This window comes from Psittacula echo (assembly GCF_963264785.1).
Source record: "Psittacula echo genome assembly, chromosome: 16".
Classification (NCBI taxonomy): Eukaryota; Metazoa; Chordata; class Aves; order Psittaciformes; family Psittacidae; genus Psittacula; species Psittacula echo.
The window spans coordinates 12,102,123-12,126,327 of NC_137752.1; positions in this window are offsets into that span (position 1 = coordinate 12,102,123).

A 24,205-nucleotide genomic window follows, 5' to 3' on the forward strand; every position below is an offset into this window, starting at 1 on the left:
TGGCACGCATACAGAGTGTGTTTTGTTCACAACCATTACGTCTGATCTCAAGAGTTAAGCAGAGTCGGGTTTGGGTCTTGTCTGGGGTTAGACGACAAAATAGGGGGACCGAGAGATTTTCCCCGAGGCTGGACAGCCATGAGTGGCAAGGTGTGTGGGATAGTATGGGCAAGTATCTAGGTCAGTGGGCCCCTCCAGTGTTTTGGAATTTCACCACCGAACAACTGCAAAATCCAGAAGAATTAGTAAAACACTAAAATGAGGTGTGCTGTCATCCTGGTCATACCAGAGAGGGACAAATCATGTCAACGTGCTGGGGCTTGGCCTATGCTTACCGGGCCTTGTTCAACGCTATCCAGCACCTTCAAAAGGGAAAAAATGTCCCTGGATCTGAGGGCGAAGCAACAGACAGCGCAGCTACTCCAGCTCCGAGCACAGCAGCTACACCACCCCCAGCGACAAGTACAGCCACTACTCAAACTTCGACTGCAACAGACAGTGCAGCTACCCCAGCTCCAAACACAGCAGCTACACCACCGCCAGCGACAAGTACAGCCGCTACTCAAACTTCAACTGCAACAGACAGCGAAGCTACCCCAGCTCCAACCACAGCAGCTACACCACCCCCAGCGACAAGTACAGCCACTACTCAAACCACAGTGATGACTGCAGCTAAACCAGAGGACCAATTCGTACCAATATCGATAGCCCCTCTACGCAAGAGAAAAAGCAAAAAAGAGGCAAGAAGGGTGAAGCAAGATGAAGAAACAATGTATTCACCACTCAGGACAGCATCTGGTCAGGAGTCATCAACACATGACGAAGAAGAAGAAGAGGTGACTTCTCGACCTCGGACCTCAACCGAGCTACGAAATATGCGAAAAGATTTTACCCGTCAACCAGGGGAGCACATCATCACCTGGTTGCTCCGATGCTGGGACAATGGGGCCGATGGTCACAAACTAGGAGGTACGGAAGCCAAGCAGCTGGGATCACTTGCTAGAGAAGGGGGAATTGACAAAGCAATTGCAAGAGAGAAAAAGTCCCTCAGTCTTTGGAGGCGGCTCTTGGCAGCTGTGAAAGAAAGATTTCCATACAAGGATGATGTTACGAGTCGTTCGGCCAAGTGGACTACTTTAGACAAAGGCATCCAGTCTCTGAGGGAATCAGCCATCGTAGAAATGATTTATCACATCAAACCGAATAACGGAGATATACCCATAGACCCAGATGAAGTCGAATGTACACGACCCATGTGGCGAAAACTTACACGGAATGCACCGTCATCATATGCCCATTCATTGGCAACAGTAACCTGGGGTGACATAGTAACACCAACAGTGGATGAAATGATTCATAAACTCCGAGAGTTCGAAGACAATCTCACCCCTTCCATCATCTCAGCTGTGGAAAAACTGGCCCAGGATGTCAAACAATTGAGGGACGATCTATCTGATTTATCCAGCTCCTCATGTGTACCAACACACGTCTCAGCTGTTAACAAAAGACGTCCTATTGTTCAAGACAGAAGATATAGAAGGCAAACACCACGGGCCACCCTATGGTTTTACCTGCGGGATCATGGAGAAGACATGACGAAGTGGGATGGAAAACCTACTTCAGCTTTGGAGGAACAGGTGCATGAATTGAAAATAGGAACAAGGGTCAAGACTAATCATCCCATGAGAGCTGCGGCTTCAGTCTCTGGTGAGCAGGTTCCCAGATGGAGTGGAAGAGCTGATTTTACTCCAGCTCCTATGATAGCGAAGAATAATCCCTTTCAATACGACTTAGGTGTCCAACGTTGTGATGACTGTTAGAGGGACCCTGCCTCCAGCCAGGTGGAAGTAGGGGACAATCGGATTTACTGGACTGTGTGGGTCAGATGGCCTGGCACATCAGTCCCACAGAAGTATAAAGCTCTCGTAGATACCGGTGCACAGTGTACCCTGATGCCGTCAAGCTGTCAAGGGGTGGAACCCATCTATATCTCTGGAGTGACAGGAGGATCCCAAGAGTTGACTGTACTGGAGGCTGAGATCAGCCTGACTGGAAGGAAATGGCAAAAGCACCCCATTGTGACTGGTCCAGAGGCTCCATGCATCCTCGGCATAGATTACCTCAGGAGAGGGTACTTCAAAGACCCAAAAGGGTACCGATGGGCTTTTGGTATTGCTGCTTTGGAGACTGAGGAAAATGAGCAGCTGTCCACCTTGCCTGGTCTCTCAGAGGATCCTTCTGTTGTGGAGTTGCTGAAGGTCGAAGAACAACAAGTGCCAATCGCGACCGCAACAGTGCACCGACGGCAGTATCGCACCAACCGAGACTCCCTGATTCCCATCCATAAGCTGATCCGTAGTCTGGAGAGTCAGGGAGTGATCAGCAGGACCCGCTCACCCTTTAATAGTCCCATATGGCCAGTGCGAAAGTCTAACGGAGAGTGGAGACTAACAGTAGACTATCGTGGCCTGAATGAAGTCACACCACCATTGAGTGCTGCTGTACCGGACATGCTAGACCTTCAGTATGAACTGGAGTCAAAGGCAGCCAAGTGGTATGCCACGATTGATATTGCCAATGCATTCTTCTCAATTCCTTTGGCAGCAGAGTGTAGGCCACAGTTTGCTTTTACTTGGAGGGGCGTCCAGTACACTTGGAACCGACTGCCCCAGGGGTGGAAACACAGCCCTACCATCTGCCATGGACTGATCCAGAATGCACTGGAACAGGGGCAAGCTCCAGAACACCTGCAGTACATTGATGACATTATTGTGTGGGGTGATACAGCGGAAGAAGTCTTTGAGAAAGGGAGGAAAATAATCCAAATCCTGCTGAAAGCTGGTTTTGCCATAAAACGGAGTAAGGTCAAGGGACCTGCACAGGAGATTCAGTTTTTGGGAATAAAATGGCAAGATGGACGTCGCCAGATCCCTACAGATGTGATCAACAAAATAACAGCAATGTCTCCACCAACTAATAAGAAAGAAACACAAGCTTTCTTGGGTGCTGTGGGGTTCTGGAGAATGCACATCCCAAATTACAGTTCGATTGTAAGCCCTCTCTATCATGTGACCCAGAAGAAGAATGATTTTAAATGGGGCCCTGAGCAACAACAAGCCTTTGAGCAAATTAAACGTGAGATAGTTCATGCAGTAGCCCTTGGACCAGTCCGGAACGGGCCAGATGTAAAAAATGTACTGTACACCGCAGCTGGGGAGAATGGTCCTACCTGGAGCCTCTGGCAGAAAGCTCCAGGGGAGACTCGAGGTCGACCCCTCGGCTTTTGGAGTCGGGGATACAAAGGATCTGAGGGCAGCTATACCCCAACTGAGAAAGAGATACTGGCAGCCTATGAAGGGGTTCGAGCTGCTTTGGAGGTGATTGGCACTGAAGCACAGCTCCTTCTGGCACCCCGGTTGCCCGTTCTGGGCTGGATGTTCAAAGGCAGGGTCTCCTCTACACATCATGCAACCGATGCGACATGGAGTAAATGGGCTGCACTACTTACACAACGAGCTCGAATAGGAAATCCCAGTCGTCCAGGCATTCTAGAAGTCATCATGGACTGGCCAGAGGGCAAAGATTTTGGAATGTCACCAGAGGAGGAGGTGATGCGTGCTGAAGAGGCCCCACCATATAATAAACTGTCAGAAAGTGAAAAGCAGTATGCCTTGTTTACTGATGGGTCCTGCCGTATTGTGGGAAAGCATCGGAGATGGAAGGCAGCTGTATGGAGTCCTCAACGACAAGTTGCAGAAACTGCTGAAGGAGAGGGTGAATCGAGTCAGTTTGCCGAGGTGAAAGCCATCCAGCTGGCCCTGGACATTGCTGAACGAGAAAAGTGGCCAGTACTTTATCTCTATACTGACTCATGGATGGTGGCAAATGCCCTGTGGGGGTGGTTGCAGCAATGGAAGCAGAGCAACTGGCAACGCAGAGGTAAACCCATCTGGGCTGCTGCACTGTGGCAAGATATCGCTGCCCGGGTGCAGAACCTGGTGGTGAAGGTACGCCATGTAGACGCCCATGTACCCAAGAGTCGGGCCACTGAGGAACACCAGAACAACCAACAAGTGGATAAAGCTGCTGAGATTGAAGTGGCTCAGATGGACTTAGATTGGCAACATAAAGGTGAATTATTTTTGGCTCGGTGGGCCCATGACACTTCAGGCCATCAGGGCAGAGATGCAACATACAGATGGGCCCGTGATCGAGGGGTGGACTTAACAATGGACACTATTGCCCAGGTTATTCATGAGTGTGAAACATGTGCTGCAATTAAACAAGCCAAACGGTTAAAGCCTCTTTGGTATGGAGGACGATGGCTGAAGTACAAATATGGGGAGGCCTGGCAGATTGATTATATCACACTCCCACCAACCCGCCAAGGCAAGCGCCATGTGCTTACCATGGTGGAAGCAACCACCGGATGGCTGGAAACATACGCTGTGCCCCATGCCACTGCCCGGAACACTATCCTGGGCCTTGAGAAACAGATTTTGTGGCGACATGGCACCCCAGAAAGAATTGAATCAGACAATGGGACTCATTTCAGGAATAACCTTATAGACACTTGGGCCAAAGAGCATGGCATTGAGTGGGTATATCACATCCCCTACCATGCACCAGCCTCTGGGAAAATCGAACGGTATAATGGGCTGTTAAAAACTACACTGAGAGCAATGGGTGGGGGAACTTTCAAGCATTGGGATACACACTTACCAAAGGCCACCTGGTTGGTCAACACCAGAGGATCTGCCAACAGGGCTGGCCCAGCCCAGTCAGAACTTTTACATATTGTAGAGGGGGACAAAGTTCCTGTGGTGCACATGAAGAATTTGCTGGGGAAGACAGTCTGGGTTATTCCTGCTTCAGGTAAAGGCAAACCCACTCGTGGGATTGCTTTTGCTCAGGGACCTGGATATACTTGGTGGGTAATGCAGGAAGATGGGGAAGTCCGATGCGTACCTCAAGGGGATTTGATTTTAGGGGAAAACAGACAATGAACTCAATTGTACGCTGTTGCCTGCTACAGCCATCAACTAGAAGTCTGGAGGGCACCAGCGACTGGCCCTGACTTCCCTCTGACCATCATCCCAACAGAGAATGAACTTTGATAGAACCGGATGAGTTCTACAGTAAAGGAATGATCAGCATCAGCAGACAACGATCCAACACTGCACACAGCTTCTCCTGCTCTGAAAGACTGTTACAAGAGATGGAGCCCAACGTCATGAACCGAACCGACTCAGTAGCTTTATAGGAATTGGTCCGTGCACTAAGATAACAGTGCACTGAAATGAGAGTGAGGGTATATGGAAAATGTGGGATCTGAGCATGACGTGAATGGTATGGAATAAGGGGTGGATACTGTCCTGGGTTCAGCAGTAGCAGTCAGTTTTTCTCCTTCTTAGTAGCTGTTGCAGCACTGTGTTTTTGACTTTCAGCCTCGGAACAGAGCTGATAACACAGATGTTTAGACTGACCAAGGACTTTGTGAGTCTCATGCTCTGCCAGGGAGGAGGAGGGGCCGGGAGGAAGCAGGGACAGGACGCCTGACCCAAACTAGCCAAAGAGGTATTCCATACCACAGCACGTCATGCCCGGGGATGTAACTGGGAGCTACCCGGAAGGGCACGTCCTCTTTTCTGTCGGGCTCTTTTCCGGCGAGCGGTATCATATTTTCTTCCCTAGTTATTTCTCTTATCATTATTATTATTGGTGGCAGCAGTGGTGATTTGTGTTGTACCTGGGTTGCTGGACTGTTCTTGTCTCAACCCGTGGGAGTTGCGTTCTTTCGATTCTCCTCCCCGTCCCTCTGGGGAGTGGGGGGGGGAAGTGGACTGCGTGGTTCTGTTTTGTGGCCTGGGCTTAAACCACGACACACCCACTCTCGGCTGTCCAGCATCCCAGTAGTAGAGCACGAATGTTTGGCCTCTGCTCCCACAGCTGTAGAGCCATGACAAAAAACTTGAGCTGTGCCTCTTCTGCAGAAAGTCAGCTTTGCAACGGTGCCATTTGCGTTGCAATCGCTCCTCCATTTCCCAAGTCAAAGTCCATTGCAATAGAACCTCTTTGGCACCCGTTCCCGGCTGTCCAGCATCCCAGGGAGTAGAGCACGAATGTTTGGCCTGAGCTCCCACAGCTGAAGAGCCAGGACAAAACACATGAGCTGTGCCTCTTCTGCAGAAAATCAGCTTTGCAACGGTGCCATCCGTGTTGCTGTCGCTCCTCCATTTCCCAACTCAAAGTCCGTTAGAATGGAACGTCTTTGGCACCCGCTCTCGGCTGTCCAGCATCCCAGGGAGTAGAGCACGAATGTTTGGCCTCTGCTCCCACAGCCGAAAATCCAGGACAAAACACTTGAGCTGTGCCTCTTCTGCAGAAAGTCAGCTTTGCAATGGTGCCATCCGCATTGCTGTCGCTCCTCCATTTCCCAACTCAAAGTCCATTAGAATGGAACCTCTTTGGCACCCGTTCTGGGCTGTCCAGCATCCAAGTGAGTAGAGCGCGAATGTTTGGCCTCTGCTCCCACAGCGGAAGAGCCATGACAAAAAACTTGAGCTGTGCCTCTTCTGCAGAAAGTCAGCTTTGCAACGGTGCCATCCGCATTGCTGTCACTCCTCCATTGCCCTACTGAAAGTCCATTAGAATAGAACCTCTTTGGCACCCGTTCCCGGCTACCCAGCATCCCAGGGAGTAGAGCACGAATGTTTGGCCTCTGCTCCCACAGCCGAAGAGCCAGGACAAAACACGTAAGCTGTGCCTCTTCTGCAGAAAGTCAGCTTTGCAACGGTGCCATCCGCATTTCTGTCGCTCCTCTATTTCCCAACTCAAAGTCCATTAGAATGGAACCTCTTTGGCACCCGTTCTCGGCTGTCCAGCATCCCAGTGAGTAGAGCACGAATGTTTGGCCTCTGCTCCCACAGCTGTAGAGCCAGGACAAAAAACTTGAGCTGTGCCTCTTCTGCAGAAAGTCAGTTTTGCAACGGTGCCCTTTGCGTTGCAATCGCTCCTCAATTTCCCAACTCAAAGTCCATTAGAATGGAACCTCTTTGGCACCCGTTATCGGCTGTCCAGCATCTCAGTGAGCAGAGCACTAATGTTTGGCCAATGATCCCACAGCCGAAGAGCCATGACAAAAAACTTGAGCTGTGCCTCTTCTGCAGAAAGTCAGCTTTGCAACGGTGCCATCCGCATTGCTGTCGCTCCTCCATTTCCCAACTCAAAGTCCATTACAATGGAACCTCTTTGGCACCCGCTCTCGGCTGTCCAGCATCCCAGTAGTAGAGCACGAATGTTTGGCCTCTGCTCCCACATCTGAAGAGCCAGGACAAAAAACTTGAGCTGTGCCTCTTCTGCAGAAAGTCAGCTTTACAATGGTGCCATCCGCATTGCTGTCGCTCCTCAATTTCCCAACTCAAAGTCCATTACAATGGAACCTCTTTGGCACCTGCTCTCGGCTGTCCAGCATCCCAGTAGTAGAGCACGAATGTTTGGCCTCTGCTCCCACATCTGAAGAGCTAGGACAAAAAACTTGAGCTGTGCCTCTTCTGCAGAAAGTCAGCTTTACAATGGTGCCATCCGCATTGCTGTCGCTCCTGCATTTCCCAACTCAAAGTCCATTAGAATGGAACCTCTTTGGCACCCGTTCTCGGCTGCCCAGCATCCCAGTGAGTAGAGCACGAATGTTTGGCCTCTGCTCCCACATCTGAAGAGCCAGGACAAAACACATGAGCTGTGCCTCTTCTGCAGAAAGTCAGCTTTGCAACAGTGCCATCCGCATTGCTATCGCTCCTCGATTTCCCAAGTCAAATTCCATTAGAATGGAACCTCTTTGGCACCCGTTCTCGGCTGTCCAGCATCCGAATGAGTAGAGCACGAATGTTTGGCCTCTGCTCCCACAGCCGAAGAGCCAGGACAAAAAACTTGAGCTGTGCTTCTTCTGCAGAAAATCAGCTTTGCAACGGTGCCATCCGCATTGCTGTCGCTCCTCCATTTCTCAACTCAAAGTCCATTACATTGGAACCTCTTTGGCACCCGCTCTCGGCTGTCCAGCATCCCAGTAGTACAGCATGAATGTTTGGCCTCTGCTCCCACAGCCGAAGAGCCAGGACAAAACACATGAGCTGTGCCTCTTCTGCAGAAAGTCAGCTTTGCAATGGTGCCATCCGTATTGCTGTCGCTCCTCGAATTCCCAACTCAAAGCCCATTAGAATGGAACCTCTTTGGCACCTGCTGTCGGCTGCCCAGCATCCAAGTGAGTAGGGCACAAATTTTTGGCCTCTGCTCCCACAGCCGAAGAGCCAGGACAAAAAACTTGATCTGTGCCTCTTCTGCAGAAAGTCAGCTTTGCAACGGTGCCATTTGCGTTGCTGTCGCTCATCCATTTCCCAACTCAAAGTCCATTACAATAGAACATATTTGGCACCCGTTCTCGGCTGTCCAGCATCCCAGTGAGTAGAGCAGGACTGGTTGGCCTATGCTCCCACATGTGAAGAGCCAGGACAAAACACATGAGCTGTGCCTCTTCTGAAGAAAGTCAGCTTTGCAACAGTGCCATTTGCGTTGCAATCGCTCCTCGATTTCCCAACTCAAAGTCCATTAGAATGGAACCTCTTTGGCACCCGTTCTCGGCTGTCCAGCATCCCAGGGAGTAGAGCACGAATGTTTGGCCTCTGCTCCCACAGCCGAAGAGCCAGGACAAAACACATGAGCTGTGCCTCTTCTGCAGAAAGTCAGCTTTGCAACGGTGCCTTCCGCGTTGCTGTCGCTCCTCCATTTCCCAACTCAAAGTCCATTACAATGGAACCACTTTGGCACCCGCTGTCGGCTGTCCAGCATCGCAGTGAGTAGAGCACGAATGTTTGGCCTCTGCTCCCACATCTGAAGAGCCAGGACAAATTACTTGATCTGTGCCTCTTCTGCAGAAAGTCAGCTTTGCAACGGTGCCATCCGCGTTGCTGTCGCTCCTCGATTTCCCAACTCAAAGTCCATTACAATGGAACCTCTTTGGCACCCGTTCTCGGCTGTCCAGCATCCCAGGGAGTAGAGCACGAATGTTTGGCCTCTGCTCCCACAGCCGAAGAGCCAGGACAAAAAACTTGAGCTGTGCCTCTTCTGCAGAATGTCACTTTTGCAACGGTGCCATCCGAATTTCTGTCGCTCCTGCATTTCCCAACTCAAAGTCCATTAGAATGGAACCTCTTTGGCACCCGTTCTCGGCTGTCCAGCATCCCAGGCAATAGAGCACGAATGTTTGGCCTGTGCTCCCACAGCTGTAGAGCCATGACAAAAAACTTGAGCTGTGCCTCTTCTGCAGAAAGTCAGCTTTGCAACGGTGCCCTTTGCGTTGCAATCGCTCCTCAATTTCCCAACTCAAAGTCCATTACAATGGAACCTCTTTGGCACCCGTTCTCGGCTGTCCAGCATCCCAGTGAGCAGAGCACTAACGTTTGGCCAATGATCCCACAGCCGAAGAGCCATGACAAAAAACTTGAGCTGTGCCTCTTCTGCAGAAAGTCAGCTTTGCAACGGTGCCATCCGCATTGCTGTCGCTCCTCCATTTCCCAACTCAAAGTCCATTAGAATGGAACCTCTTTGGCACCCGTTCTCGGCTGTCCAGCATCCCAGTGAGTAGAGCACAAATGTTTGGCCTCTGCTCACACATCTGTAGAGCCATGACAAAACACTTGAGCTGTGCCTCTTCTGCAGAAAGTCAGCTTTGCAACGGTGCCATTTGCGTTGCTGTCGCTCGTCCATTTCCCAACTCAAAGTCCATTACAATAGAACATATTTGGCACCCGTTCTCGGCTGTCCAGCATCCCAGTGAGTAGAGCAGGACTGGTTGGCCTATGCTCCCACATGTGAAGAGCCAGGACAAAACACATGAGCTGTGCCTCTTCTGAAGAAAGTCAGCTTTGCAACAGTGCCATTTGCGTTGCAATCACTCCTCGATTTCCCAACTCAATGTCCATTAGAATGGAACCTCTTTGGCACCCGTTCTCGGCTGTCCAGCATCCCAGGGAGTAGAGCACGAATGTTTGGCCTCTGCTCCCACAGCCGAAGAGCCATGACAAAAAACTTGAGCTGTGCCTCTTCTGCAGAAAGTCAGCTTTGCAACGGTGCTATTTGCGTTGCAATCGCTCCTCGATTTCCCAACTCAAAGTCCATTTAGAATGGAACCTCTTTGGCACCCGTTCTCGGCTGTCCAGCGTCCGAATGAGTAGAGCACGATTGTTTGGCATCTGCTCCCACAGCCGAAGAGCCATGACAAAAAACTTGAGCTGTGCCTCTTCTGCAGAAAGTCAGCTTTGCAACGGTGCCTTCCGCGTTGCTGTCGGTCCTCCATTGCCAACTCAAAGTCCATTAGAATGGAACATCTTTGGCACCTGTTCTTGGCTGTCCAGCATCCCAGGGAGTAGAGCATGAATGTTTGGCCTCTGCTCCCACAGCTGAAGAGCCAGGACAAAACACATGAGCTGTGCCTCTTCTGCAGTAAGTCAGCTTTGCAACGGTGCCATCCGCGTTGCTGTCGCTCCTCAAATTCCGAACTCAAAGCCCATTACAATGGAACCTCTTTGACACCCGATCTCGGCTGTCCAGCATCCCAGTAGTAGAGCACGAATGTTTGGCCTCTGCTCCCACAGCCGAAGATCCAGGACAAAACACTTGAGCTGTGCCTCTTCTGCAGAAAGTCAGCTTTGCAACGGTGCCATTTGCGTTGCAATCGCTCCTCGATTTCCCAACTCAAAGTCCATTTAGAATGGAACCTCTTTGGCACCCGTTCTCGGCTGTCCAGCGTCCGAATGAGTAGAGCACGAATGTTTGGCATCTGCTCCCACAGCCGAAGAGCCAGGACAAAAAACTTGAGCTGTGCCTCTTCTGCAGAAAGTCAGCTTTGCAAGGGTGCCATCCGCATTGCTGTCGCTCCTCCACTGCGCAACACAAAGTCCATTAGAATGGAACCTCTTTGGCACCTCTTCTCGGCTGGCCAGCATCCCAGTGAGTAGAGCACGAATGTTTGGCATCTGCTCCAACAGCCGAAGAGCCAGGACAAAACACTTGATCTGTGCCTCTTCTGCAGAAAGTCAGCTTTGCAACGGTGCCATCCGCATTGCTGTCGCTCCTCCATTTCCCAACTCAAAGTCCATTAGAATGGAACCTCTTTGGCACCCGTTCTCGGCTGTCCAGCAACCACGTGAGTAGAGCACGAATGTTTGGCCTCTGCTCCCACAGCCGAAGGGCCATGACAAAAAACTTGAGCTGTGCCTCTTCTGCAGAAAGTCAGCTTTGCAACGGTGCCGTCCGCGTTGCTGTCGCTCCTCGATTTCCCAAATCAAAGTCCATTATAATAGAACCTCTTTGGCACCCGTGCTCGGCTGTGAAGCATCCCAGGGAGTAGAGCACGAATGTTTGGCCTCTGCTCCCACATCTGAAGAGCCAGGACAAAACACATGACCTGTTCCTCTTCTGCAGAAAGTCAGCTTTGCAACGGTGCCATCCGCATTGCTGTCTCTCCTCGAATTAACAACTCAAAGCCCATTAGAATGGAACCTCTTTGGCACCCGCTGTCGGCTGTCCAGCATCCAAGTGAGTAGAGCACAAATGTTTGGCCTCTGCTCCCACAGCTGTAGAGCCAGGACAAAAAACTTGAGCTGTGCCTCTTCTGCAGAAAGTCAGCTTTGCAACGGTGCCATCCGCGTTGCTGTCGCTCCTCCATTTCCCAACTCAAAGTCCATTACAATATAACATCTTTGGCACCCGTTCTCGGCTGTCCAGCATCCCAGTGAATAGAGCACGAATGTTTCGCCTCTGCTCCCACAGCCGAAGAGCCAGGACAAAACACATGAGCTGTGCCTCTTCTGCAGAAAGTCAGCTTTGCAAGGGTGCCGTCAGCGTTGCTGTCGCTTCTCAAATTCCGAACTCAAAGCCCATTACAATGGAACCTCTTTGACACCCTATCTTGGCTGTCCAGCATCCCAGTGAGTAGGGCATGCATGTTTGGCCTCTGCTCCCACAGCCGAAGGGACAGGACAAAAAACTTGAGCTGTGCCTCTTCTGCAGAAAGTCAGCTTTGCAAGGGTGCAATCCGCATTGCTGTCGCTCCTCCACTGCCCAACTCAAAGTCCATTAGAATGGAACCTCTTTGGCACCTGTTCTCAGCTGTCCAGCATCCCAGTGAGTAGAGCACGAATGTTTGGCCTCTGCTCCCACAGCCGAAGAGCCAGGACAAAAAACTTGATCTGTGCCTCTTCTGCAGAAAGTCAGATTTGCAATGGTGCCATCCGCATTGCTGTCAGTCCTCCATTGCCCAACTCAAAGTCCCTTAGAATGGAACATCTTTGACACCCTATCTTGGCTGTCCAGCATCCCAGTGAGTAGAGCACGAATGTTTGGCCTCTGCTCCCACAGCCGAAGGGCCAGGACAAAAAACTTGATCTGTGCCTCTTCTGCAGAAAGTCAGCTTTGCAAGGGTGCCATCCGCATTGCTGTCGCTCCTCCATTGCCCAACTCAAAGTCCATTACAATGGAACCTCTTTGGCACCTGTTCTCGGCTGTCCAGCATCCCAGTGAGTAGAGCACGAATGTTTGGCATCTGCTCCAAAAGCCGAAGAGCCAGGACAAAAAACTTGATCTGTGCCTCTTCTGCAGAAAGTCAGCTTTGCAATGGTGCCATCCGCATTGCTGTCGCTCCTCGATTTCCCAACTCAAAGTCCATTAGAATGGAACCTCTTTGGCACCTGTTCTCGGCTGGCCAGCAACCACGTGAGTAGAGCACGAATGTTTGGCCTCTGCTCCAACAGCCGAAGAGCCATGACAAAAAACTTGAGCTGTGCCTCTTCTGCAGAAAGTCAGCTTTGCAACGGTGCCTTCCGCGTTGCTGTCGGTCCTCCATTGCCAACTCAAAGTCCATTAGAATGGAAAATCTTTGGCACCTGTTCTCGGCTGTCCAGCATCCCAGTGAGTAGAGCATGAATGTTTGGCCTCTGCTCCCACAGCTGAAGAGCCAGGACAAAACACATGAGCTGTGCCTCTTCTGCAGAAAGTCAGCTTTGCAACCGTGCCATCCGCGTTGCTCTCGCTCCTCTATTTCCCAACTCAAAGCCCATTACAATGGAATCTCTTTGACACCCGATCTCGGCTGTCCAGCATCCCAGTAGTAGAGCACGAATGTTTGGCCTCTGCTCCCACAGCCGAAGAGCCAGGGCAAAACACTTGAGCTGTGCCTCTTCTGCAGAAAGTCAGCTTTGCAACGGTGCCATCCGCCTTGCTGTCGCTCCTCCATTTCCCAACTCAAAGTCCATTAGAATGGAACCTCTTTGGCACCCGCTGTCGGCTGTCCAGCATCCCAGGGAGTAGAGCACGAATGTTTGGCCTCTGCTCCCACAGCCGAAGAGCCATGACAAAACACTTGAGCTGTGCCTCTTCTGCAGAAAGTGAGGTTTGAAACGGTGCCATCCGCATTGCTGTCGCTCCTCGAATTCCCAACTCAAAGTCCATTAGAATGGAACCTCTTTGGCACCCGCTCTCAGCTGCCCAGCATCCCAGGGAGTAGAGCACGAATGGTTGGCCTCTGCTCCCACAGCCGAAGAGCAAGGACAAAATACTTGAGTTGTGCCTCTTCTTCAGAAAGTCAACTTTGCAACGCTGCCATCCGCATTGCTGTCGCTCCTCCATTTCCCAAGTCAATGTCCATTACAATGGAACATCTTTGGCACCCGTACTTGGCTGCCCAGCATCCCAGGGAGTAGAGCACGAATGTTTGGCCTCAGCTCCCACAGCCGAACGGCCAGGACAAAAAACTTGAGCTGTGCCTCTTCTGCAGAAAGTCAGCTTTGTAACGGTGCCATCCGCATTGCTGTCGCTCCTCCATTTCCCAACTCAAATTCCATTAAAATGGAACCTCTTTGGCACCCGTTCTCTGCTGTCCAGCATCGCAGTGAGTAGAGCACGAATGGTTGGCCTCTGCTCCCACAGCCGAAGAGCCAGGGCAAAAAACTTGAGCTGTGCCTCTTCTGCAGAAAGTCAGGTTTGCAACGTTGCCATCCGCATTGCTGTCGCTCCTCCATTTCCCAACTCAAAGTCCATTACAATGGAACCTCCTTGGCACCCGGTCTCGCCTGTCCAGCATCCCAGTGAGTAGAGCACGAATGTTTGGCCTCTGCTCCCACAGCCGAAGAGCCAGGACAAAAAACTTGAGCTGTGCCTCTTCTGCAAAAATTCAGCTTTGGAAGGGTTCCATCCGCATTGCTGTCGCTCCTCCATTTCCCAAGTCAAATTCCATTAAAATGGAACCTCTTTGGCACTCGTGCTCGGCTGCCCAGCATCCCAGGGAGTAGAGCACGAATGTTTGGCCTCTGCTCCCAGAGCCGAAGAGCCACGGCAAAAAACTTGAGCTGTGCCTCTTCTGCAGAAAGTCAGCTTTGCAACGGTGCCATCCGCATTGCTGTCGCTCCTCGATTTCCCTACTCAAAGTCCCTTACAATGGAACCTCTTTGGCACCCGTGCTGGGCTGCCCATCTTTCCAGGGAGTAGAGCACGAACGGTTGGCCTCTGCTCCCACAGCCGAAGAGCCAGGGCAAAAAACTTGAGCTGTGCCTCTTCTGCAGAAAGTCAGCTTTGCAACGGTGCCATCCGCATTGCTGTCGCTCCTCCATTTCCCAACTCAAAGTCCCTTACAATGGAACCTCTTTGGCACCCGTGCTGGGCTACCCAGCATCCCACGGAGTAGAGCATGAAAGGTAGGCCTCTGCTCCCACAGCCGAAGAGCCAGGGCAAAAAACTTGAGCTGTGCCTCTTCTGCAGAAGGTCAGCTTTGCAACGGTGCGATCCGCATTGCTGTCGCTCCTCCATTTCCCAACTCAAAGTCCATTACAATGGAACCTCTTTGGCAGCCGTGCTGGGCTGCCCAGCATCCCAGGGAGTAGAGTATGAATGGCTGGCCTCTGCTCCCACAGCCGAAGAGCCAGGGCAAAAAACTTGAGCTGTGCCTCTTCTGCAGAAAGTCAGCTTTGCAACGGTGCCATCCGCATTGCTGTCGCTCCTCCATTTCCCAACTCAAAGTCCATTACAATGGAACATCTTTGGCACTCGTGCTCGGCTGCCCAGCATCCCAGGGAGTAGAGCACGAATGTTTGGCCTCTGCTCCCTGAGCCGAAGAGCCACGGCAAAAAACTTGAGCTGTGCCTCTTCTGCAGAAAGTCAGGTTTGCAACGGTGCCATCCGCATTGCTGTCACTCCTCGATTTCCCTACTCAAAGTCCATTACAATGGAACCTCTTTGGCAGCCGTGCTCGGCTGCCCAGCATCCCAGGGAGTAGAGCATGAAAGGTAGGCCTCTGCTCCCACAGCCGAAGAGCCAGGGCGAAAAACTTGGGATGTGCCTCTTCTGCAGAAAGTCAGCTTTGCAACGGTGCCATCCGCATTGCTGTCGCTCCTCGATTTCCCAACTCAAAGTCCATTACAATGGGACCTCTTTGGCACCCGTGCTCGGCTGCCCAGCATCCCAGGGAGTAGAGCACGAACGGTTGGCCTCCGCTCCCACAGCCGAAGAGCCAGGGCAAAAAACTTGAGCTGTGCCTCTTCTGCAGAAAGTCAGCTTTGCAACGGTGCCATCCGCATTGCTGTCGCTCCTCGATTTCCCAACTCAAAGTCCCTAACAATGGAACCTCTTTGACACCCGTGCTGGGCTGCCCAGCATCGCAGAGAGTAGAGCACGAACGGTTGGCCTCTGCTCCCACAGCCGAAGAGCCAGGGCAAAAAACTTGAGCTGTGCCTCTTCTGCAGAAGGTCAGCTTTGCAACGGTGCGATCCGCATTGCTGTCGCTCCTTGCTTTCCCAACTCAAAGTCCATTACAATGGAACCTCTTTGGCACCCGTTCTCGGCTGCCCAGCATCCCAGGGAGTAGAGCACGAACGGTTGGCCTCTGCTCTCACAGCCGAAGAGCCAGGACAAAAAACTTGAGCTGTGCCTCTTCTGCAGAAAGTCAGCTTTGCAACGGTGCCATCCGCATTGCTGTCGCTCCTCCATTTCCCAACTCAAAGTCCATTAAAATGGAAACTCTTTGGCTCCCGCTCTCAGCTGCCCAGCATCCCAGGGAGTAGAGCACGAATGTTTGGCCTCTTCTCCAACAGCCGAAGAGCCAGGACAAAAAACCTTGAGTTGTGCCTCTTCTTAGAGAAAGTCAATTTTGCAACGCTGCCATCCACATTGCTGTTGCTCCTCGATTTCCCAACTCAAAGTCCATTACAATGGAACCTCTTTGGCACCCGTTCTCGGCTGTCCAGCATCGCAGTAAGTAGAGCACGAATGTTTGGCCTCTGCTCCCACAGCTGAAGAGCCAGGACAAAAAACTTGAGCTGTGCCTCTTCTGCAGAAAGTCAGCTTTGCAACGGTGCCATCCACATTGCTGTCACTCCTCCATTTCCCAACTCCAAGTCCATTACAATGGAACCTCTTTGGCACCGTTCTCGGCTGTCCAGCATCCCAGTGAGTAGAGCATGCATGTTTTGCCTCTCCTCCAGCAGCCGAAGAGCCAGGGCAAAAATTTGAGCTGTGCCTCTTCTGCAGAAAGTCAGCTTTGCAACGGTGCCATCCGCATTGCTGTCGCTCCTCGATTTCCCAACTCCAAGTCCATTACAATGGAACCTCTTTGGCACCTGTTCTCGGCTGTCCAGCATCCCAGGGAGTAGAGCACGAACGGTTGGCCTCTGCTCTCACAGCCGAAGAGCCAGGACAAATATCTTGAGATGTGCTTCTTCTGCAGAAAGTCAGATTTTGCAACGGTGCGATCCGCATTGCTGTCGCTCCTCCATTTCCCAACTAAATGTCCATTAAAATGGAACCTGTTGGCACCCGTTCTCGGCTTTCCAGCATCCCAGTGAGTAGAGCACGAATGTTTGGCCTCTGCTCCCACAGCCGAATAGCCATGACAAAGAACTTGAGCTGTGCCTCTTCTGCAGAAATGGAGATTTGCAACAGTGCCATCCGCATTGCTGTCGCTCCTCTATTTCCCAACTCCAAGTCCATTACAATGGAACCTCTTTGGCACCCATTCTCGGCTGTCAAGCATCCCAGTGAGTAGAGCACGAATGTTTGGCCTCTGCTCCCACAGCCGAAGAGCCAGGACAAAAAACTTGAGCTGTGTCTCTTCTGCAGGAAGTCAGCTTTGCAACGGTGCCATCCGCATTGCTGTCGCTCCTCCATTTCCCAACTGAAAGTCCATTACAATGGAACCTCTTTGGCACCCGTTCCCGGCTGTCCAGCATCCGAATGAGTAGAGCACGAAAGTTTGTCCTCTGCTCCCACAGCTGAAGAGCCAGGACAAAAAACTTGAGCTGTGCCTCTTCTGCAGAAAGTCAGCTTTGCAACGGTGCCATTTGCGTTGCTGTCGTTCCTCGATTTCCCAACTCAAAGTCCATTACAATGGAACCTCTTTGGCACCCGTGCTCGGCTGCCCAGATTCCCAGTGAGTAGAGCACGAATGTTTGGCCTCTGCTCCCACAGCTGAGGAGCCAGGACAAAAAATTTGAGCTGTGCCTCTTCTGCAGAAAGTCAGCTTTGCAACGGTGCCACCCGCATTGCTGTCGCTCCTCGATTTCCCAACTCAAAGTCCATTAGAATGGAACCTCTTTGGCACCTGTTCTCGGCTGTCCAGCATCCCAGGGAGTAGAGCACGAATGTTTGGCCTCTGCTCCCACAGCCGAAGAGCCAGGACAAAAAACTTGATCTGTGCCTCTTCTGCAGAAAGTCAGCTTTGCAATGGTGCCATCAGCATTGCTGTCACTCCTCCATTGCCCAACTCAAAGTCCATTAGAATGGAACATCTTTGACACCCGTTCTCGGCTGTCCAGCATTGCAGTGAGTAGAGCACGAATGTTTGGCCTCTGCTCCCACAGCCGAAGGGCCAGGACAAAAAACTTGAGCTGTGCCTCTTCTGCAGAAAGTCAGCTTTGCAAGGGTGCCATCCGCATTGCTGTCGCTCCTCCATTGCCCAACTCAAAGTCCATTAGAATGGAACCTCTTTGGCACCTGTTCTCGGCTGTCCAGCATCCCAGTGAGTAGAGCAAGAATGTTTGGCATCTGCTCCCACAGCCGAAGAGCCAGGACAAAAAACTTGATCTGTGCCTCTTCTGCAGAAAGTCAGCTTTGCAATGGTGCCATCCGCATTGCTGTCGCTCCTCGATTTCCCAACTCAAAGTCCATTAGAATGGAACCTCTTTGGCACCTGTTCTCGGCTGTCCAGCAACCACGTGAGTAGAGCACGAATGTTTGGCCTCTGCTCCCACAGCCGAAGAGCCATGACAAAAAACTTGACCTGTGCCTCTTCTGCAGAAAGTCAGCTTTGCAACGGTGCCTTCCGCGTTGCTGTCGGTCCTCCATTGCCAACTCAAAGTCCATTAGAATGGAAAATCTTTGGCACCTGTTCTCGGCTGTCCAGCATCCCAGTGAGTAGAGCACGAATGTTTGGCCTCTGCTCCCACAGCTGAAGAGCCAGGACAAAACACATGAGCTGTGCCTCTTCTGCAGAAAGTCAGCTTTGCAACCGTGCCATCCGCGTTGCTGGCGCTCCTCAAATTCCGAACTCAAAGCCCATTACAATGGAACCTCTTTGACACCCGATCTCGGCTGTCCAGCATCCCAGTAGTAGAGCACGAATGTTTGGCCTCTGCTCCCACAGCCGAAGAGCCAGGGCAAAACACTTGAGCTGTGCCTCTTCTGCAGAAAGTCAGCTTTGCAACGGTGCCATCCGCCTTGCTGTCGCTCCTCGATTTCCCAACTCAAAGTCTATTAGAATGGAACCTCTTTGGCACCCGCTGTCGGCTGTCCAGCATCCCAGGGAGTAGAGCACGAATGTTTGGCCTCTGCTCCCACAGCCGAAGGGCCAGGACAAAAAACTTGAGCTGTGCCTCTTCTGCAGAAAGTCAGCCTTGCAAGGGTGCCATCCGCATTGCTGTCGCGCCTCCACTGCGCAACACAAAGTCCATTAGAATGGAACCTCTTTGGCACCCGTTCTCGGCTGTCCAGCATCCCAGTGAGTAGAGCACGAATGTTTGGCATCTGCTCCCTCAGCCGAAGAGCCAGGACAAAAAACTTGATCTGTGCCTCTTCTGCAGAAAGTCAGCTTTGCAATGGTGCCATCCGCATTGCTGTCGCTCCTCGATTTCCCAACTCAAAGTCCATTAGAATGGAACCTCTTTGGTACCCGTTCTCGGCTGTCCAACAACCACGTGAGTGGTGCCTCTTCTGCAGAAAGTCAGCTTTGCAACGGTGCCAACCGCATTGCTGTCACTCCTCCATTGAACAACTCAAAGTCCATTAGAATGGAACATCTTTGAGACCCTATCTTGGCTGTCCAGCATCCCAGTGAGTAGAGCACGAATGTTTGGCCTCTGCTCCCACAGCCGAAGAGCCATGACAAAACACTTGAGCTGTGCCTCTTCTGCAGAAAGTCAGCTTTGCAACGGTGCCATTTGCGTTGCTGTCTCTCCTCCATTCCCCAACTCAAAGTCCATTACAGTGGAACCTCTTTGGCACCCATTCTCGGCTGTCCAGCATCCAAGTGAGTAGAGCACGAATGTTTGGCCTCTGCTCCCACATCTGAAGAGCCAGGACAAAATAGTTCAGCTGTGCCTCTTCTGCAGAAAGTCAGGTTTGCAACGGTGCCATTTGAGTTGCAATCGCTCCTCGATTTCCCAACTCAAAGTCCATTAGAATGGAACCTCTTTGGCACCCGTTCTCGGCTGTCCAGCATCCCAGTGAGTAGAGCACGAATGTTTGGCCTCTGCTCCCACAGGTGAAGAGCCATGACAAAAAACTTGAGCTGTGCCTCTTCTGCAGAAAGTCAGCTTTGCAACGGTGCCGTCAGCGTTGCTGTCGCTCCTTAAATTCCGAACACAAAGCCCATTACAATGGAACCTCTTTGACACCCTATCTTGGCTGTCCAGTATCCCAGTGAGTAGAGCATGAATGTTTGGCCTCTGCTCCCACAGCCGAAGGGCCAGGACAAAAAACTTGAGCTGTGCCTCTTCTGCAGAAAGTCAGCTTTGCAAGGGTGCCATCCGCATTGCTGTCGCGCCTCCACTGCGCAACACAAAGTCCATTAGAATGGAACCTCTTTGGCACCTGTTCTCGGCTGTCCAGCATCCCAGTGAGTAGAGCACGAATGTTTGGCATCTGCTCCCACAGCCGAAGAGCCAGGACAAAAAACTTGATCTGTGCCTCTTCTGCAGAAAGTCAACTTTGCAATGGTGCCATCCGCATTGCTGTCGCTCCTCGATTTCCCAACTCAAAGTCCATTAGAATGGAACGTCTTTGGTACCCGTTCTCGGCTGTCCATCAACCACGTGAGTGGTGCCTCTTCTGCAGAAAGTCAGCTTTGCAACGGTGCCATCCGCATTGCTGTCTCTCCTCGAATTCCCAACTCAAAGCCCATTAGAATGGAACCTCTTTGGCACTCGCTGTCGGCTGTCCAGCATCCCAGTGAGTAGAGCACAAATCTTTGGCCTCTGCTCCCACAGCTGTAGAGCCAGGACAAAAAATTTGAGCTGTGCCTCTTCTGCAGAAAGTCAGCTTTGCAACGGTGCCATCCGCGTTGCTGTCGCTCCTCCATTTCCCAACTCAAAGTCCATTACAATATAACATCTTTGGCACCCGTTCTCGGCTGTCCAGCATCCCAGTGAGTAGAGCACGAATGTTTGGCCTCTGCTCCAACAGCGAAAGAACCAGGACAAAAACATTGAGCTGTGCCTCTTCTGCAGAAAGTCAGCTTTGCAGGGCTGCCATCCGCATTGCTGTCACTCCTCGAATTCCCAACTCAAAGTCCATTAGAATGGAACCTCTTTGGCACCCATTCTCGGGTGTCCAGCATCCCAGTGAGTAGAGCACTAATGTTTGGCCTCTGCTCCCACAGCCGAAGAGCCAGGACAAAAACCTTGAGCTGTGCCTCTGCTGCAGAAAGTCAGCTTTGCAATGGTGCCATCCGCATTGCTGTCGCTCCTCGATTTCCCAATTCAAAGCCCATTACAATGGAACATCTTTGGCACCCGCTGTCGGCTGTCCAGCATCCCAGTGAGTAGAGCACAAATGTTTGGCCTCTGCTCCCACAGCTGTAGAGCCATGACAAAACACTTGAGCTGTGCCTCTTCTGCAGAAAGTCAGCTTTGCAACGGTGCCATTTGCGTTGCTGTCGCTCCTCCATTCCCCAACTCAAAGTCCATTACAGTGGAACCACTTTGGCACCCGTTCTCGGTTGTCCAGTATCCCAGTGAGTAGAGCACGAATGTTTGGCCTCTGCTCCCCCAGCCAAAGAGCCATGACAAAACACTTGAGCTGTGCCTCTTCTGCAGAAAGTCAGGTTTGCAACGGTGCCATTTGCGTTGCATTCGCTCCTCGATTTCCCAACTCAAAGTCCATTAGAATGGAACCTCTTTGGCACCCGCTCTCGGCTGTCCAGCATCCCAGTGAGTAGAGCACGAATGTTTGGCCTCTGCTCCCACAGCCGAAGAGCCAGGACAAAACACATGAGCTGTGCCTCTTCTGCAGAAAGTCAGCTTTGCAACGGTGCCGTCCGCGTTGCTGTCGCTCCTCAAATTCCGAACTCAAAGCCCATTACAATGGAACCTCTTTGACACCCTATCTTCGCTGCCCAGCATCCCAGTGAGTAGAGCACGAATGTTTGGCCTCTGCTCCCCCATCTGAAGACCCAGGACAAACAACTTGAGCTGTGCCTCTTCTGCAGAAAGTCAGCTTTGCAAGGGTGCCATCCGCATTGCTGTCGCTCCTCCATTTCCCAACTCAAAGTCCATTTGAATGGAACCTCTTTGGCACCTGTTCTCGGCTGTCCAGCATCCCAGTGAGTAGAGCACGAATGTTTGGCATCTGCTCCAACAGCCGAAGAGCCAGGACAAAAAACTTGAGCTGTGCCTCTTCTGCAGAAAGTCAGATTTGCAATGGTGCCATCCGCATTGCTGTCGCTCCTCGATTTCCCAACTCAAAGTCCATTAGAATGGAACATCTTTGGCACCCGTTCTCGGCTGTCCAGCAACCACGTGAGTAGAGCACGAATGTTTGGCCTCTGCTCCCACAGCCGAAGAGCCATGACAAAAAACTTGAGCTGTGCCTCTTCTGCAGAAAGTCAGCTTTGCAACGGTGCCGTTCTCGTTGCTGTCGCTCCTCCATTGCCCAACTCTAAGTCCATTACAATAGAACCTCTTTGGCACCCGTTCTCGGCTGTGAAGCATCCCAGTGAGTAGAGCACGAATGTTTGGCCTCTGCTCCCACAGCCGAAGAGCCAGGACAAAAAACTTGATCTGTGCCTCTTCTGCAGAAAGTCAGCTTTGCAATGGTGCCATCCGCATTGCTGTCGCTCCTCAATTTCCCAACTCAAAGTCCATTAGAATGGAACCTCTTTGGCACCTGTTCTCGGCTGTCCAGCAACCACGTGAGTAGAGCACGAATGTTTGGCCTCTGCTCCCACAGCCGAAGAGCCATGACAAAAAGTTGACCTGTGCCTCTTCTGCAGAAAGTCAGCTTTGCAACGGTGCCTTCCGCGTTGCTGTCGGTCCTCCATTGCCAACTCAAAGTCCATTAGAATGGAAAATCTTTGGCACCTGTTCTCGGCTGTCCAGCATCCCAGTGAGTAGAGCATGAATGTTTGGCCTCTGCTCCCACAGCTGAAGAGCCAGGACAAAACACATGAGCTGTGCCTCTTCTGCAGAATGTCAGCTTTGCAACCGTGCCATCCGCGTTGCTGGCGCTCCTCAAATTCCGAACTCAAAGCCCATTACAATGGAACCTCTTTGACACCCGATCTCGGCTGTCCAGCATCCCAGTAGTAGAGCACGAATGTTTGGCCTCTGCTCCCACAGCCGAAGATCCAGGGCAAAACACTTGAGCTGTGCCTCTTCTGCAGAAAGTCAGCTTTGCAACGGTGCCATCCGCCTTGCTGTCGCTCCTCCATTTCCCAACTCAAAGTCCATTACAATGGAACCTCTTTGGCACCCGCTGTCGGCTGTCCAGCATCCCAGGGAGTAGAGCACGATTGTTTGGCCTCTGCTCCCACAGCCGAAGAGCCATGACAAAACACTTGAGCTGTGCCTCTTCTGCAGAATGTCAGCTTTGCAACGGTGCCATTTGCGTTGCTGTCTCTCCTCCATTCCCCAACTCAAAGTCCATTACAGTGGAACCTCTTTGGCACCCATTCTCGGCTGTCCAGCATCCAAGTGAGTAGAGCACGAATGTTTGGCCTCTGCTCCCACATCTGAAGAGCCAGGACAAAATAGTTCAGCTGTGCCTCTTCTGCAGAAAGTCAGGTTTGCAACGGTGCCATTTGAGTTGCAATCGCTCCTCGATTTCCCAACTCAAAGTCCATTAGAATGGAACCTCTTTGGCACCCGTTCTCGGCTGTCCAGCATCCCAGTGAGTAGAGCACGAATGTTTGGCCTCTGCTCCCACAGGTGAAGAGCCATGACAAAAAACTTGAGCTGTGCCTCTTCTGCAGAAAGTCAGCTTTGCAACGGTGCCGTCAGCGTTGCTGTCGCTCCTTAAATTCCGAACACAAAGCCCATTACAATGGAACCTCTTTGACACCCTATCTTGGCTGTCCAGTATCCCAGTGAGTAGAGCATGAATGTTTGGCCTCTGCTCCCACAGCCGAAGGGCCAGGACAAAAAACTTGAGCTGTGCCTCTTCTGCAGAAAGTCAGCTTTGCAAGGGTGCCATCCGCATTGCTGTCGCGCCTCCACTGCGCAACACAAAGTCCATTAGAATGGAACCTCTTTGGCACCTGTTCTCGGCTGTCCAGCATCCCAGTGAGTAGAGCACGAATGTTTGGCATCTGCTCCCACAGCCGAAGAGCCAGGACAAAAAACTTGATCTGTGCCTCTTCTGCAGAAAGTCAACTTTGCAATGGTGCCATCCGCATTGCTGTCGCTCCTCGATTTCCCAACTCAAAGTCCATTAGAATGGAACGTCTTTGGTACCCGTTCTCGGCTGTCCATCAACCACGTGAGTGGTGCCTCTTCTGCAGAAAGTCAGCTTTGCAACGGTGCCATCCGCATTGCTGTCTCTCCTCGAATTCCCAACTCAAAGCCCATTAGAATGGAACCTCTTTGGCACTCGCTGTCGGCTGTCCAGCATCCCAGTGAGTAGAGCACAAATCTTTGGCCTCTGCTCCCACAGCTGTAGAGCCAGGACAAAAAAT